This window comes from Helicoverpa zea, chromosome 22 (assembly GCF_022581195.2).
Source record: "Helicoverpa zea isolate HzStark_Cry1AcR chromosome 22, ilHelZeax1.1, whole genome shotgun sequence".
Taxonomy (NCBI): Eukaryota; Metazoa; Arthropoda; class Insecta; order Lepidoptera; family Noctuidae; genus Helicoverpa; species Helicoverpa zea.
In genome coordinates, this window is record NC_061473.1 from 3850881 (window position 1) to 3867148 (window position 16268).

General features: G+C 34.9%; 1 protein-coding gene across 1 annotated transcript in view; it reads left to right on the top strand.

The window, feature by feature from the left end:
• The first annotated feature begins 5785 nt into the window (after positions 1-5785).
• Positions 5786-16268, top strand: part of LOC124641157 — a 119862-nt gene continuing 109379 nt past the window's right edge. Inside the window, exon 1 of the mRNA XM_047179150.1 lies at positions 5786-5922. The gene's annotated coding sequence lies outside the window, so the exon portion shown is untranslated. The remainder of the gene's footprint in view (positions 5923-16268) is intronic.

Consider the following 16268-nt stretch of genomic DNA (forward strand, 5'->3'; position numbering starts at 1 on the left):
ATAATAGTCCATACAATTACGAAAATGTCAATCTTACAATAATTAATAATATTACATTCGGTTATTAATCTTAATACTAATAGAAAAAAAAATACAAAATAATACATAATGTCAAAGAGCAGAAATAGTCACTAAATTGTTTTAATTATTTATATATTATGATACAATGTTTCTTCCGTACTAGTTTTATATTCAGATTATACAGATAAATAAGTTTATATTCCGATTAACAGTTTTTTTTTTGTTATAATTTATCATCAAGAAATTCTTTTACTGAGTAATACGATTTGTCTATCAGTATTTTCTTTACTTGATTTTTAAAAATGTTATTATTAGATATTTTGAGTAAGGAGTTAGGTAAATGGTTGTACACTCTAGGGATCATGCAAAACACACTATTATTCAAAAGACCAGTTCTGTTAGAAATAAAGCTTATTTTAAATTGATGCCTCTTGCTTTTTAGCTTAACAAAAAAGTTGCTGTTATTTCTGACAAACATAATCATATCCAAAATATATAAACAGGGAAGTGTTAGGACTTTAATTTTAGGAAATATTGGTCTACAGCTTTCTGTCTGCTGCATCCTAAACATCGCTCTAACGCATTTCTTTTGCGCTCTGAATACCAATTCTTTATCTGCAGAGTTGCCCCAGAACATAACACCATACATCAAAAGAGGGGTAACATACCCATGATAGGCTGTAAGAAGTGTTGATGTACTAACGGTTTTTGAGAGCATGTAGATTGCATACGAATATTGATTTAGTTTTTTGCATAACATTTCCACATGTGGTTTCCAATTTAACTGAGAGTCAATGTTTACCCCCAAGAATCTTGTTACATTTACTTGTTCAATTTTTGTGTCTAGGTAACTTATATCCATTTCTTTTAATGCATCAACCCTATTTCTAAACGTCATCAATTTTGTTTTGCTTAAATTAATTTTTAAATTATTCGAAATTAGCCATTTAACAATATTATTTAAAGAATTATTTATCTCAATTTCCATTTGACCTTTATCTCTTCCAGTAAATATAATTGTACTATCGTCAGCAAATAAAACAGTATTATTAGGCGTTACGCCAGGTAAATCATTTATATATACACACATCAAAAGTGTCTAGGGATCAAGCATTTTTATGCGGATTTCTTGAGATTGAGATGTGGCTTTGTAATAAATTTATGATTTTATAAATTTATATGGATCCTTTTTGGTGCATTTCATAATTTGAATCAGGAACTGTGAATCAAATTCGAGTAAAAGATGAAAATCAGCTGTCAATATTTTCCCTATAAACACATACAACGCATTGAAGACATTATTAGTGCTACTGTTTCCCTACTACTGATTAAAACCAACGTTATTATGGAGCGGCGACGTCATTTAAGCAGGGAAGAAATGCTCAGAGCCGTGGGAATGATAGAAGCTGGTTCCCGGCAACGTACTGTGGCTTTAGCTCTGAATACAAGTCAGAGTGTTATCAGTCGACTTTGGACACGTTACCGAAGCACTGGTACCGTAGCTGAGCGCCATGGAGGACGGTATCGCTGCACCACACGGAGACAAGACCGATACATTCAAATCTTAACTCGAAGAGCTCCAACAATAACCGCCATGATGTTAGCCGTGAGGCTTCATCACTCTTCAGGGAACTTAATTAGCGACCAAACAGTCAGAAACCGCTTGCATGAAGTGAACCTTCATTCCCGAAGACCGCTACGGGTACCACCTATAGCAATGCACAATCGTAGGATTCGATATCAATGGGCTCTTGAACACAGAAATTGGGCAGAAGAACAATGGCGTTTCGTGTGCTTTTCTGATGAGTCTCGTTTTGGTATGAGACCGGATACAAGACGTATACGACACTGGAGAACCCCTGGACGCCAACAGCGATTAAAATCCTGCCAGGAAGTCCATCCTTATAGTGGTGGAACCATCATGGTATGGGCGGGTATTTGGATCGGCGGAAGAACTGAGTTGATTTGGATCAGAAGCAACCTCAACGCTCAAATTTATGCTGAGACGATTGTATCAGACGTCATCGTTCCTCTACAAGTGCAAATCGGTCCCTTATTTCAGTTAATGCATGATAATGCACGACCGCACACCGCAAGAGTTGTAAGACAGACTCTCGCGGCAGCTAACATCAATGTCCTGCCCTGGCCTGCTCAGTCGCCAGACTTGAACCCGATTGAGCATGCATGGGATATGCTACAGAGAAGAGCTCTGCCGAATATGGAGGGTATCCAGTCGCAAGAAGACCTTTTTTTGTTGTTGCAACGAACATGGGCGGCCATTCCACATCGTGATTTGGATGAACTCATTTTGAGTATGCCAAACCGATGTTCTTGTGTTGTTAGTGTTCGCGGTAGAAACACGGATTATTAATTGTTTAAGTTACCCAATAAACTTTTAAAGAAAACTGTTATTTCAGTCTTTTTTTTCGAACTTTTGTGTTAGTGTTTCAAATGTCAAAAATCCCTTTATTAGGAAAATGGCAAATTTCTTTATTAGTGCAAAGGTGACTTGGTTTATCGTTACTGTGACAAACGAAAACACTTTATTTGATGAATCCTTAAAGAAAATTTTAATTAATATCAATCAGGAGAAAAGTTATTGCAAAAATATATGTTGATCCCTAGACACTTTTGATGTGTGTATAATAAATAACAATGGCCCCAATACACTACCTTGTGGTACCCCAAAATTATTATTTTTGTAGTTAGATTCGTAAGTAGTTAATTTTTTATTTGAATAGTTTAGTCTTGTAATTTGTGTTGATTGTTTTCGATTGCTAAGATAACTCTTTATCAGATCATAGACATTCCCCCGGATTCCATAAGCATATAACTTATTTAATAGTGTATTGTGATCAACGTAATCAAAAGCTTTTGTTAAATCCATATATAGGGCACACGAATAGTTTTTTTTATCAAGCTCTACCATAATATTACTTAAAAATTTAAAAATTGCCATATTTATTCTCTTACCTTTTCTGAAACCTATTTGTTCATTTGCAAGTAAATTGTGTGCTTCAAAGTAATTATATATATTTTCATGGATTACTTTTTCAAAAACCTTGGACAAAATTGGTACTAGCGCAATAGGCCTATAGCAACTCATTTCGTTTCTGTCCCCTTTCTTAAATATAGGTTTTATGACAGTAAACTTTAATTTTTCAGGGAAAACACCATGGGATATACAAAGATTGATTATATGACTTAGTATAGGCGCTAGTTTAGTTGATACATATTTTAAAACATTAGTCGAAATGTCATCATAGCCTGTACTGTTTGTTGATTTTAGTTTTTTGATTATATTTAGAATGTCATTTGGGGTAGTGGGTTTCATAAATATTGAATTCGATTTACTTGAAATATTAATTGGTGCGTTATGGGGGACTAATTTAGTAATTTGATTAACAAAATATTCATTAAATTCGTTGGCTATTTTGAGGGGGTCTTTAATTATAATTTCATTTATATTTATTTGTTGTATTTCTTGTTTAGGTACATTCGTTTTATTTCTGTTAATAACAGTCCACGTGGCTTTACTTTTATTATTTGAATTATTTATATAGTCATCATTCTTAGCTTTTTGCGTGAACTTTATAATACGATTTAACCTCGCAGATAGTTCTTTAAAGGTTTTTTTGTTATGCTCTGTTCGGTTTTTCCGATACTGCCATAATAACTGACGTTTACGCTTGCAACATAATCTGATACCCTTTGTTATCCATTTTGAGTTTGCTTTCGCATTAATTTTGATACACTTTTTAGGGAAACATAAGTTATAAAATAGACAGAAATCATCATAAAAATCATCAAACGCCATATTTGGGTCGTCATTTGTGAACACACTATTAAAACTTAAAGCGTTTAGGCAATTGTTGAATTTTTCCATGTTTTGTTTGCTGTAGTCGCGTCTTTGAATGTACCAATATTTAAGAGAATAGCTTAGATTTACTGGACATGTAAGTATTTGCGCGGTATGATCTGATAATGCAAGCTCTCGGACTCCTGCTTCGCAGCCGCGTATGTTAAACATGAAGTTGTCAATACATGTTCCACTTGCCATCCTAGTTGGTTCGTTTATCCCTATTTTAAGATTAAATGAAGACATTATTTGCATTAGTTCAGTAGATTCTTTACTCTTTTTTAGTGTGTTAATGTTGAAATCACCACATAGTATAACCTTATTTTTACCAAAACAAAACCGATTCAATAGAGAGTCAAGTGTTCTAAAGAATTTATTAAAATCTTCAGCACTGACCTTTGGTGGTCTATAAATGCAGAATATATATAATTTATGGTCTGACAAATGTATTCCTGAACATTCAATAATACCTTCTGTTGAATATTTTTTTATGTCATTGATAGGAGTAAATTTATGTGAGTTTTGAACAAGAATACAACATCCACCTCGACGATTCTTACGATTAAACACTGAACCCACAGAATAGTTTGGAATATTTAATGAAAATAAGTCACAGCTAGACATGTTATGCTCAGTTAAGCATATAATATCCTGTACACTTTCCAAGGATTTCAATGAAGCAACTAATAAATCTGATTTGTTTATCAACCCGTTTATATTTTGGTGTAGTATTCTAATTTTGTTGTACACGAAAAAAATCATTTGATTGATTTGACTGTGCTGTATCAGTTAACATGTCAGTTTGGGTACTAATATTACGAAGATCTGTAATGTTTAATTGTTTTGATTATCCAGGTACAATCACGGTTAACAAATTGATGACTTTTGGCCAGCGAAATTGTTCGCCGGCCGGCCGGTACAGAAAGGGCTAAGGCTAGTCAGGCTTCAGTGAGTAGGTACCTATAACTCACTTTCCCGCTGCACGTATATCTACTTACCCACTCCCGGAAGGAAGAGTCAATGAATGATTTCCCATCTACCTAAAAAAAAGGGTCGTGATTTTCTTAGAGGGGTTGGCACAAAAAGTTAAAGTAATTTGCTACCATAGAGTTCTCTTATTCGAAGGGTGCAAAAAATCTTGTATTTGTCGCCAATATTCCGAAGTTTCGTTCCTACTCAAAATTAGGGAAAACGGAACTGTTAACACTAATTACAGTTAAATTATGAATAATGATTTTCCTTCCGAATTTAATTTGCACTTTCAATGTAAGATTTCGTTTAATTTTCCCGTTACGGAGTATCTTCGTCAATTGTCTAACTTTATCTTGCGAACTTTACTTTTTTCGTTCGGAAAATCTTTAGAGGATTTACTTTCGAAGTTCTTTGCTCAAATTGAGGTTGTGTTTCGTCTCAAAACTTTTTGATTGAGTGGACAGTTAATCTATCTATTTACACAGACACTTAGCCATCTGTTAATTAAAAAAAGATTCGTTTGTGTTTGTCTTATTATGAAATTACCCTTACATCGTCAATTAATAACCTTCGAACAAACAAAATACCTGAAGAGATACTGCAATATGAAAGCATCCAATTAGCGAGAAGTGGAATAAACAAAACAACATGAATATTGGCATTCGATGCAGTTTACAGCGCTCATTTCCCTGCAAATAACAAACAGAAGCAATTTGATTACGAGAACATACGTATAAATAGTAAAAGTTGTCCGTAATAACAATTCATAAAGGTTGAAGATTGATAATTCCGTGTTCTGACCACGTCGGAGGGCGCGCGATGGTTACCAATGTCCTCGGCTTTCAGCATGAAAATCAAAAGGATACAGTTTTCCTTCTGTGGCATTATAATTTTCTCCTTTCCCAGCACGCCACAGTCGGTCTGGGACCGTTGTTGCGAACGGTCGCGCGTCGCGTCTTTCCGTGCACCCAAAAACATCACAGTGAGATAAATATACCTAAATATAAATATTGTGTGATACAGCTGTGTTTTTGTGTATTTCTATTGACGTTTATTGGATTTTCTTGTCGGTAAGTCTGATTTTAAGTCATTATTAGTGATATTTTCGACCTTTTGTTTCGATACCTGTTGATTTTCGGATGGCAACATAGAATGATAAGTGAAGATAGAACACAAACCATTATTAAGAATACTGTAAAGCACAGTGATTGATGGATCCTACATATGTAATACTATTTTTGTTTATTTGTTGTTTTGTATGTAAACATTTTTTAATTTTAGACATGCGGGTTGATCGATATCGTTTTTATTTTTTGGAGGGTAATGCTGTGGTACTAAAAATGAGAAAATTCGCCCCTGTAATTATTTAATTTATTACCTATACCTATATAAAAATACAGAATTATCTAAAATACAACATAGGTACGTTGTCTCTGTACTCGACTGGCAAAGGCGGGTAATGTTTTTAGGATACCATTTATTTTTAATTATTACTACATAAACGTTTCTTAATCATTTTAAGCAGGTCTTCTACCTAAGATTGAACGCCTAAACTTTATATCAATATAAGTTAGGAACAAGATTTTAGGTACCTATCTACTAGACTATCTTAATGACAACGGAATATTAATTAAAGAATTTTCTGAATTAGACACCAAATTCACAAACTGCGTATGGACTTAGGATACATACATAGAATCACAGCATTTTGGGCTTAAATTCGGGTTGTAAAGAAAGAAGAAAATATTCTTTGTAGGACCATGTGAACGAAAATAAGGACCATGCTTCGGCACATGAGACAATTAATATACATTTTAAAGTCATCTGAACTGGTTTTTCTCACTCATCAATTCCGCCTTTTTTAGTGTACAACTGCCCCCTCACCACGACTTCATTCATGATTGCAAATCATTCAAAAAAAAACAGCCATAGGACGACCATAAAAATATTTACCACTTAGCTATAATTACTAACCCATTGCCAGACTCTGATTCAATACGACCACAAAACACTTCTTTCTTATACATTTTTCTTACACAAGAAAAAAACAAAAGAATACCCAAACATTCGATCATGGCCTGTCCCCCATACATCAGGGAGCTGTAAGTAGTTAACAATCAATCGATAGCAGTTTTTATGTCCAACAGGGGCCGTAAAACTGTACTAGGAAAATGGATTAGTGTGTAGTTACAAGCAGAAATGCCGCTTCAGTGGCGTTTTTTAGGGAGGGGAAAATGCCATACGATAGAAAAGTTGATGATTTTTGGGGCAAAAAAATGATGGATTTTTTGTGACGGAGCTTTGGGAAAAAATTGGTTTGGATAGTTGGTGGTATTCAAGATAATGACTGGCAATTTAGCCTACTGTTATTTAAGTTCCTTGATTTGATCATTTTGGTGTCCGGTTCACCGTTATTAAGAGTTTGTTTGCTTCTACGTTGTAGCTCGCTTATTTATCTAGTAGGGCTATAGGCACCTTTTTATCCGGGTAAGCAAAGTAGTTCCGCAGGACACAGATGAACCCGCTGTTAATTTAATAATAGAATTTGTTTTCCGTTGAATAAATCGTCCCGACGTTTAATCGCATTGCAAGGGAGTCACTTTACACAGGAAATTTGAATACTAGCTGTGGTTCACTCTAACTGTGGTTTTATTCGCATCCCAAGGGAACTGCGCACCCGAGTAAAAAGGAGCTAAAATATTTGTCTGATCTATAAACTATAACTATTACTGATAAGTATTATTCAAATTCAAATCCGTTAATTAGTTTTCCCGTGAAAGAGTAACCATTGCAATCCTCAAACTTTTACGTTCATCATTAGTGTAAATTGTGGTATGAGGAAACATTGCACTAGGTATAGACTTAGATACGAATAGTATATATGTATGTACCTACTACGTACATATTTGAATAGCATTGTAAGTACATGTTATTTGAACGGCCAGGTAAATACATGCCCACAATGTAAAATGCGTTCGTATGCTGCATGTCAAATAGAAAGCTTTTAACGATAGTCAAATGTTTCACGGGCATTTTACGTGGGACAAAAAATATTGAACATTTTTCATTGGAAAAATATTTTGACGAAAACGAAAACAATGACTGTGTTACATATACATACATATATGTACTTGCTTATTGTGTGTTAAAACGGTTTATGATAAGGAACAAGGAATCGTCGGTAGTGTTTGTTCGTTTGTTTCCTTGAATGTCTAATTTCTGGCCCTTAGAACCAACTGGACCGATTTGAAAACTCAGTCAGTAGATGGATTATTTAACACTAAAATATATTTTTTTAATTGGACTTGCTAGTCCTAGATCCTTAATTTACCGCTTTCCTCTAAACAAACTCCTGAACTTAAACTATAACTTCTCGTAACTCAATGCAACGTACCACTTGATAATGGGACTTCTTTCAAAGCTCGCAGAAATACGTAGCTTACGAGTATAGCTATAGCTTCGCTTGAAGCGCCACAGGTGTTTGCAAGGTAAGGCACATAAGGTTAATGGCGCTTGAAGATCTTCAACATCATTGCGTTTTGTCACGTCAGCTTTCTTCATTTATTTGCTCTGTATACTGGAAAGAATTTGATTGAGTGCTGACTTTGTGTGAGAGAATACCACTTTCATAAATGACTTATAATATAATGTAACTTCTAAGAGAAACTTGAACACAAATGATGGAATAATGGTGAAAGAAAAGATGTACGTATACACAATCTGGAATTGGATTGAAGTGCAAATTCACCAATCCGCACTGGGCAAGTCGTGATTAATGATCATTCCTTCTCTGTATGAGAAGAGGCAGGCCTCTGTTCTGCTGGACGACAAAAAAAAATATGTAGTACCTACTAATGAAAATTACGGGATTCAAGTGCTTTGAAAAGTGCGGAGTTTCTCAATTACGTAGTTTTAGTAAGCATAAGTACCTGCCTACTTACGTTGTTAGAACTGTTTTCGGCAGCATTCATTTTTGTTGAATTGGGTGTTATAAAACTTACGAGACAAAATTATACCTAATAAAGGTATAGAGTAAAATTACTTTTCTTTTCAGGATAGTAACAAATGACGGTGCTATGTATATTTTGTTCAGCTGGTCCCTAAGAGAGTTCGTTTAATTCCCTGTGTCAATTCGATGATAGATCGATAAGTCCCTTTATAAATAGCTAATCTTTAAGATGTGAAACGAGCAAAAGGAATGTTAGGTAAATGCGATGTATTCGTTATTTGTTTTTATTTTAGCTTTAGCTGTCAGTAAAATTCTAGGGTATGTATTTGAACGAAAAAAAAAAACAGGTTTGTTGACAAGAATAAAGATTAAGAGCATCCTTTTGCAGCATTTAAGTATTCTTTCCTCCATAAATTATTTTAATGTAAACAGATGCGGAGTTTTCTTTACTTGTTCTCTTTAAAAGAATTTGACACGTGTGGATATAATAAGCATTATAATTTTGATTTAAACTCTTTTGCAAACGACATAATTATGACGATTGATGGGGTATAGTAGATTAATCCAACACAAATGTTGAACAATTGTTCCCGAACAATTTTGGTGAAATTCTGCCATAATATAAAAAAATCGGAGATAAGCTGCTCATTTATAATATTTTTATTTATAAGCACATTAAGAAATAAGTGCCCAAAGAGGATTTTGAAATAATAATTTCAGTCCTTTATTTTATTGGTGAAAACCATTAGCGCTATTTATTATTCAAAACTTAACCGAAACGTTTTATGGCCATTTCCAATATACTACTATCTAACTGTTGATTTGCTTACTGTTACTGTTACAGCCTTTTTATCGTCCCATTGCTGGGCTGCGGCCTCCTCTTACACGGATTGAGCATTAATTGAACGAGAAGGATTGAGCATTAATCACCACGCTTGCTCAATGCGAGTTGGTGATTTCAGACTATATAGTCCAGGTTTACTCAAGATGTTTTCCTTCACCTTTTTATCAGCCATTGGTGTCTCAGATATACTTAGAAAGTACATACAAACTTAGAAAAGTTGCATCGGTACTTGCCTGATCTGGAAGTGAACCCACGCACTCTTGGGAGGTTGGTTCTTTACCCATTAGGCCACCACGACTTTTTCGATTTGCTTATTAGAGATAGATTTTTGTTCCTAACTGTAGGTAGCTAAATAATAGATAGAATATCGGGAGGCCGTTAATATATTGTGGTGTAACTTATATTTATGATTTTATTTTGATAGAATTTTCAATCCAAGTTTTCTAATACTTCCTAAGAAGAAAAAGTTTTTTGATAACATATTGTAGAAGGTAGCATTTTTTCTTACACAACATATAAGTTCTTGTCAAAATAATATTATCAGAAGACTTTGTTAAAACGACTAAAATATATTTATTTATGCGTAGCCCTATTTAGCGTACTTTTATATCAGTAATTTTGGCCTGAAAGTTTTTTAGCATAAGTATGAATTTACAATTCGTCGTACAATAGGCATGATGACAGTAATCAAAAATCATTAAAATAATATATTTATTAAATTAAACTTGAAGCTTGGAATATAAAACGCGCATTGTTTTCTTTATTAATAATGTGATTAATATGTATTTTTATAAAATAAAATTACGAAATAAGGCAATCCGCCATGATATCTTGAACACCAATCAGAGCTCGTGACGTCATTTCTCAAAACAACTCGCGCGAACGTCACATTTCGTTATTGTGAACTTCCACTGCGATCTTTGTTTTTATTTAATTAATTGTGTATAACACGAGTTATGGAGCCCGGATTTATCAAGGCAAACAGCGCTAATTTGCCTAGAATTGATATCATAATGCTGGGAGAGTTTTTGGCATCAAATAAAGATTTTTGTTCAGCTGAATTTAGAAATGTTAAAACTTCCATTTAAGTATACTAGTTTAATTAAAAAAAACTTCCATGTAAGTGTATTAGTTTAATTAAAAAAACTTCTATGTTAGAATCTAGAGAACTATGTAATAACTTACATCAAAGTGATCTTCACAAAAATAAAGTTGTACCCTGGGCAATATTGCTTTTGAATCTCGCCTTGCAAGTTTAAGCCACTTGTTTCGTATTTTTTTATTGTGAGGAACGTACACAAATAACTTATCAGGAGTTGTTTTGGATGTGTTCTTACACTGGGGGACCCCACAACACCTATGCACTTTCGAATTCATATTTAATAACACAAAAAACTTAATTATTGCACGAGCGTTGTTTACTTGCGTCTTGTAATTTCAGTCGTGACGTTAAAAGTGACGATATGACACTGACAAGCGTTTTCGCGCCGGATTCAAAGTGGACAGAGAAAAATGCAATTATTTGATAAAAAAACTTCGCATTTTCTTAAAATTAATAATTTTTCATATAAAATAGACGTATACCTACATCATACAAAGGTATTTAAAAATTTGTCATCATGCCTATTGAGGGGGGTTTTCATGACAGTCTCATACTATTAGGCCCTGTTTCCCTAGTTACTGATACAGTGTCAGTCTGATAGTGATACCACCAGATAAAGGTTGCTTGTAATTTCTGCCAGATATTGCTGTCCGCGATCTGTGAAACCAATGGTTATTATTTATCTGGAAATAACTTCCTATTAAGCTATCAGGGACTTTACTAGTAACCAGTGAAGAGGGGTCTGTTTGTAATTACCGGTAATAGGTTGAGCACCCCACGTCAGCACCGTTCCTGCGGAGCTGGATAATGCAGTTAGAAATTCCACGAGACGCAGGTGTACTTAGGAAGCTGCTAATCTTCCATTAGCTTCAGCGCTTTTTAAAGAAAACTTTGAAGTGAAATTACATGAAAATTATCTATGCAAGTCTAGTTGTATGTGAATATTATATTCTACAAACTAGCTTCTGTTAGGATGAATGAGCTATCTTACATTGGAAGTTTTTTTTTCAAATTGGACTTGTATTTCCTGAGATTTGAGCGTTCAAATAACGAACATAGTATTACATACTGATAGACTTTACTTCAACATTTTAGTACACATTTTGTCAGTTTTGTTCCATCGTCTAACACTAAGTAGATAGCACATTTCGAAAATTAGTCTTTCTAGCTATTGGTCCTTCTATACGAAAGTAATACATTCACCTAAATGAAATACCCTATACGACAGTATAGGTCGACTTTCTCCATCCTATAAACGAGAGTATACCCTCGACATTTGTAGCACGGATGCTCGCATTCAGACCGTTAGATCGCTGCAGAACCGAACGAATGGGTGACAATTGGATAATTGGTCGATTCCTTATTGTATTGTCATGTAGGTACAATTGTTGCATTTCTATATATTGTATAGGCAGGCTTCCATTGTATAGATTAAGAGCACGCGCACACTACAAACTTTGGATTCATAAATCAGTACGAAAATGAATGGAAGGGCACGCATATGACAAAAATCTGGTATTTAGTCAATATCATATATTTTTTTTCAACCATTGGGCAAACTCTTAACTTTTCACGTTGTAATAAGATTCAGAGTTGGTATACGACGTTAAGGATGTAGGTCGCCTCCAACAGGTATCTGTGGAGATCTAAGGGAGGCCTATGTTCAGCAGTGGACGTCCTATGGCTGAGATGATGATGATGATGATGATGATGATGATGATACGACGATGTAAAGTATACCTATATTTTGCTCTTTAGCGTCTCTTTCTGTTTTTCTGTAAAAAGTTTTTTCATCACAAAAAATCTAGTTTGCTTCATACATATGAATGAAATGAATCACCTTTATTATAATTATCTTATCTTTCATTCCCCTACTAATAACCACTTTCGCTGATAATAAAATGATAATGTTTCCCCAATAGGAAATTCCCCAATAACGTCGAACTTATTCCACGAAATATTTGTCACAAAAATATATAATAAGTATCATATTATATCATCTGCCTAGAATTTTGCCAACTGTTTATGTTGGAGTCGGCTTCCAGTCTAACCGCATGCAGCTGAGTACCAGTGCTTTACAAGGAGCGACTGCCTATCTGACCTCCTCAACTCAGTTACCCGGGCAACCCAATACTTATGCAATAATAGGTATCTTTTATGAATAAAAATGAATCGCTTTTATTACTGAGCGAAAACTCGAAGATTGAAAGGCCCCCGGGGACGCTACTTTTTTATCTGTTTGCGTGAAGTATTTTTGTTGGATTGCATGCCAAAACCTCTAACTCTGGAACTACGAAATCGACTTAAAAAATTAGAGATATCCTACCCCTAAAATGCAAACTGAAAAACTTTTATGGATACCTTATAAACAACCTTTAGGTATAATAATAATTAGTATATAGGAGTAGGTAATGGATTTATTTTTTGGAATCATTCTGTAGATATTTCGAGACCAGTAAATAGTATGGCCTTCGCTATGCTTTGATTGTCAGTCGTGGGTGGAACCGTGGGGAATAGCTAGTAACATATTAGCTTACATTTTGTCACTATCTCCGAGTCATAATATTGTTGTAGAGGACCCCAGTTTACCTAGATGTCGTAATTGGGCGTTTTGAAAAATCGCATTTTTGATCCATTATTCATTCAGTTTTTAACCAACTTCGACAAAGGGAGAGCTCTTTTTATAGCATAGGTATTAAACATAGTCCTAAAAGCCTGTTTTCAAATGTTTTAAATAATTCTAAATCCAATTACCACTTAGATTCGTTTTTCAAACAATAGAATACGCGGGAAAATTCACATCTGATCTGAATTAAGTATTTTTTCCTACGCTAAGTAGATTACGTAAAAGATAAACGAACAGGAAAAGGGCTATCCCTTTAGAATAAGCCCTTTTCCAGCTTTCAACAAAAGGGACTAAAATAATTCGCACAATGCTTTCAGGCAACGGCATTCTAATTATTCAGTACAATGTTTTTTTTTAAAGCGCATTAAGAAAGAAAAACCAGTGTCCATAGAGCAGATTACGAAAAAAATTTAAACGAGACTGATCTACCCTTGAAGGTATGTAATTTATTAATTTTAATCTGTAAAACACAAAAGAGAATTCATCATTTTACAAAGCTGTAACCCAGACATTTTGACACTCTTGAAAAATTAAAATTATTTATTCGTAGTAGAGAGGCACCATAATAGCGACCAAAATATTAAAATATCGATATTTTTAGCATAATTTTCTAAAATAACGCTTAATTGTTGTACGTCAAAGTAGTGATTGATCGATGGACTTTAAATATTAGTCACAATAATCAGAAGTTTACTCATTAGTATTACAGAAACCAACTAGCATAATTACCTAGTCCGTCATCATCCTCCGAGCCTTTTCCCAATCCTGTTGGGGTCGGCTTCCAGTCTAACCGGATTCAGCTGAGTACCAGTGCTTTACAAGAAGCGACTGCCTATCTGACCTCCTCAACCCAGTTACCCGGGCAACCCGATACCCCTTGGTTAGACTGGTGTCAGACTTACTGGCTTCTGACTACCCGTAACGACTGCCAAGGATGTTCAATGACAGCCGGGACCTACAGTTTAACGTGCCATCCGAAACACAGTCAATGGTGTCTAAGATATACTTAGAAAGTACATACAAACTTAGAAAAGTTGCATTGGTACTTGCCTGACCTGGGATCGAACCCGCGCCCTCATACTTGAGAGGTTGGTCCTTTACCCACTAGGCTACCACGACTTTTATACCTATACTTTAATTACCTAGTCCGTACCTAATCTAAATAGATCAGAGTAGACAAACATAATTAATCATCGTAACTCACGTCCTAATTTTACAAAGAGGAGCGTTCATACATGTAGAGGGCAGTTTCCAAATAGTTTATGTAACCACATAGTCCCAAAAATTATAGCCATGTTGTAAATGACCAAAATCAGCTCAAATTAGGTGCAGCAACACTGAGTACCAGTGTTTTACAAGGAGCGTCTGTCTATCCTACCTCCTCAACCCAGTTATCCGGGCAACCCATTACACCTCAGTAAAACTGGTTGTCACACTTACTGGCTTCTGATTACCCGTGACGACTGACAACGATGTTCAACGACACCTTCAGGTTGGACATCCAGTTTATCGTGCTCGAAATACGAGTCCTCGGAACAGCAACCATTATCGATAAAACATATCGACTCTCCCACACCACTAGTTGCACTATATTCCGAATATTGTCCATTAGAGCGATCTGCCGAGTAATTAGTGTTTAATCCCAATCATGGCCGCTAGAGGTGCACCCTTTGTTGCCCCGTCATATTACTAATTAGTCAGCTAATTAGCCGTTTTACAATGTTGCTGGAGTGATTTATTATGTCTGCCATGTTTTTGTTTTAAATACTTGATGGGTTTGACGTTTTACATAGTTGTTAAAGGCTTTTGTTTGTGAAGGATCGTCTCGAGTTGCTATAATGTAAATATGTGAGCTATGTGTGTATAAATAATAATATATGAGCTTTGTCTTTTTGGATGCACAGAGTGGGCGCGCTCAGAGGTGGCCGAGTTGACGAGTCGTACAAAGGCAATGTTCCTGTATTGACGTAGACTTTTTCGCCTGACCACCGGTGATTTTTTGCATTTGAAATCCTACGGCGCTATTCAAAGAAAATTCTTAATAGATTTAAACTTCTAAGAATGTATAATATCTTTTATTTAAGGTGATTAGGGCAAAGTAAGAAAGTAGCTTTTTTCTAATGAATAAGCAAAAATGAACACAGTGGCTGTCAGGCGTGAGTGTCACATGATACATTAACACACACACAAGTAAGTATAGCTCACCCGCTGTCCTGAATTTTCTACGACATTAGTATTTCACAAAGCCCACCTTATTTCTCATCATAATCAATCCAGTAATTACGATTATTTACGGCGTATACCACGGCAGAACAATAAAGTCTTAAGATCCATCTATTAATGGCTTTATTAGCGTCGCATGCGGCCGTCTGGATTATATTAGTACGAAAGCTTAGAATAAAGTGAGATGACATAATAAGACATACTTACCTAAGTATCAAGAGTTTTGTAGGCACTATGTATTTTCTCCAGTTTTTCAGTTTTAAAGAAAATATCAATATTGTGACCGAAATATTTATCAGCTATCACTGTTAGTACCTACATATAGGTGATAACTTCTGTTTAATTTAATATTTGAAAAAGTTAGCCTAATTGTAATTGGTCCAGCTATTTGCCGGGTTTTAGAGAGACTATGAAAACACACTCACGCATTTCATTTATAAAAAGAAAGCCAAACGCTGTTTACCCATTGAATTCAGAACTGTTGACCACTGGCGAAAATAATAGTTGTTTTCCAATTTTAAACGTTATTCCATTTACAATTTCAATTCAAACTCTAAATATAGCCGTTCGTCTTTTGTCAATAAGGCCAGCACATAACATAAAGTACTCACATGTCAAGTTAACAAGTGACACATAAGTTGTCAGTACATTATATTATTGTGTCACTAAGCT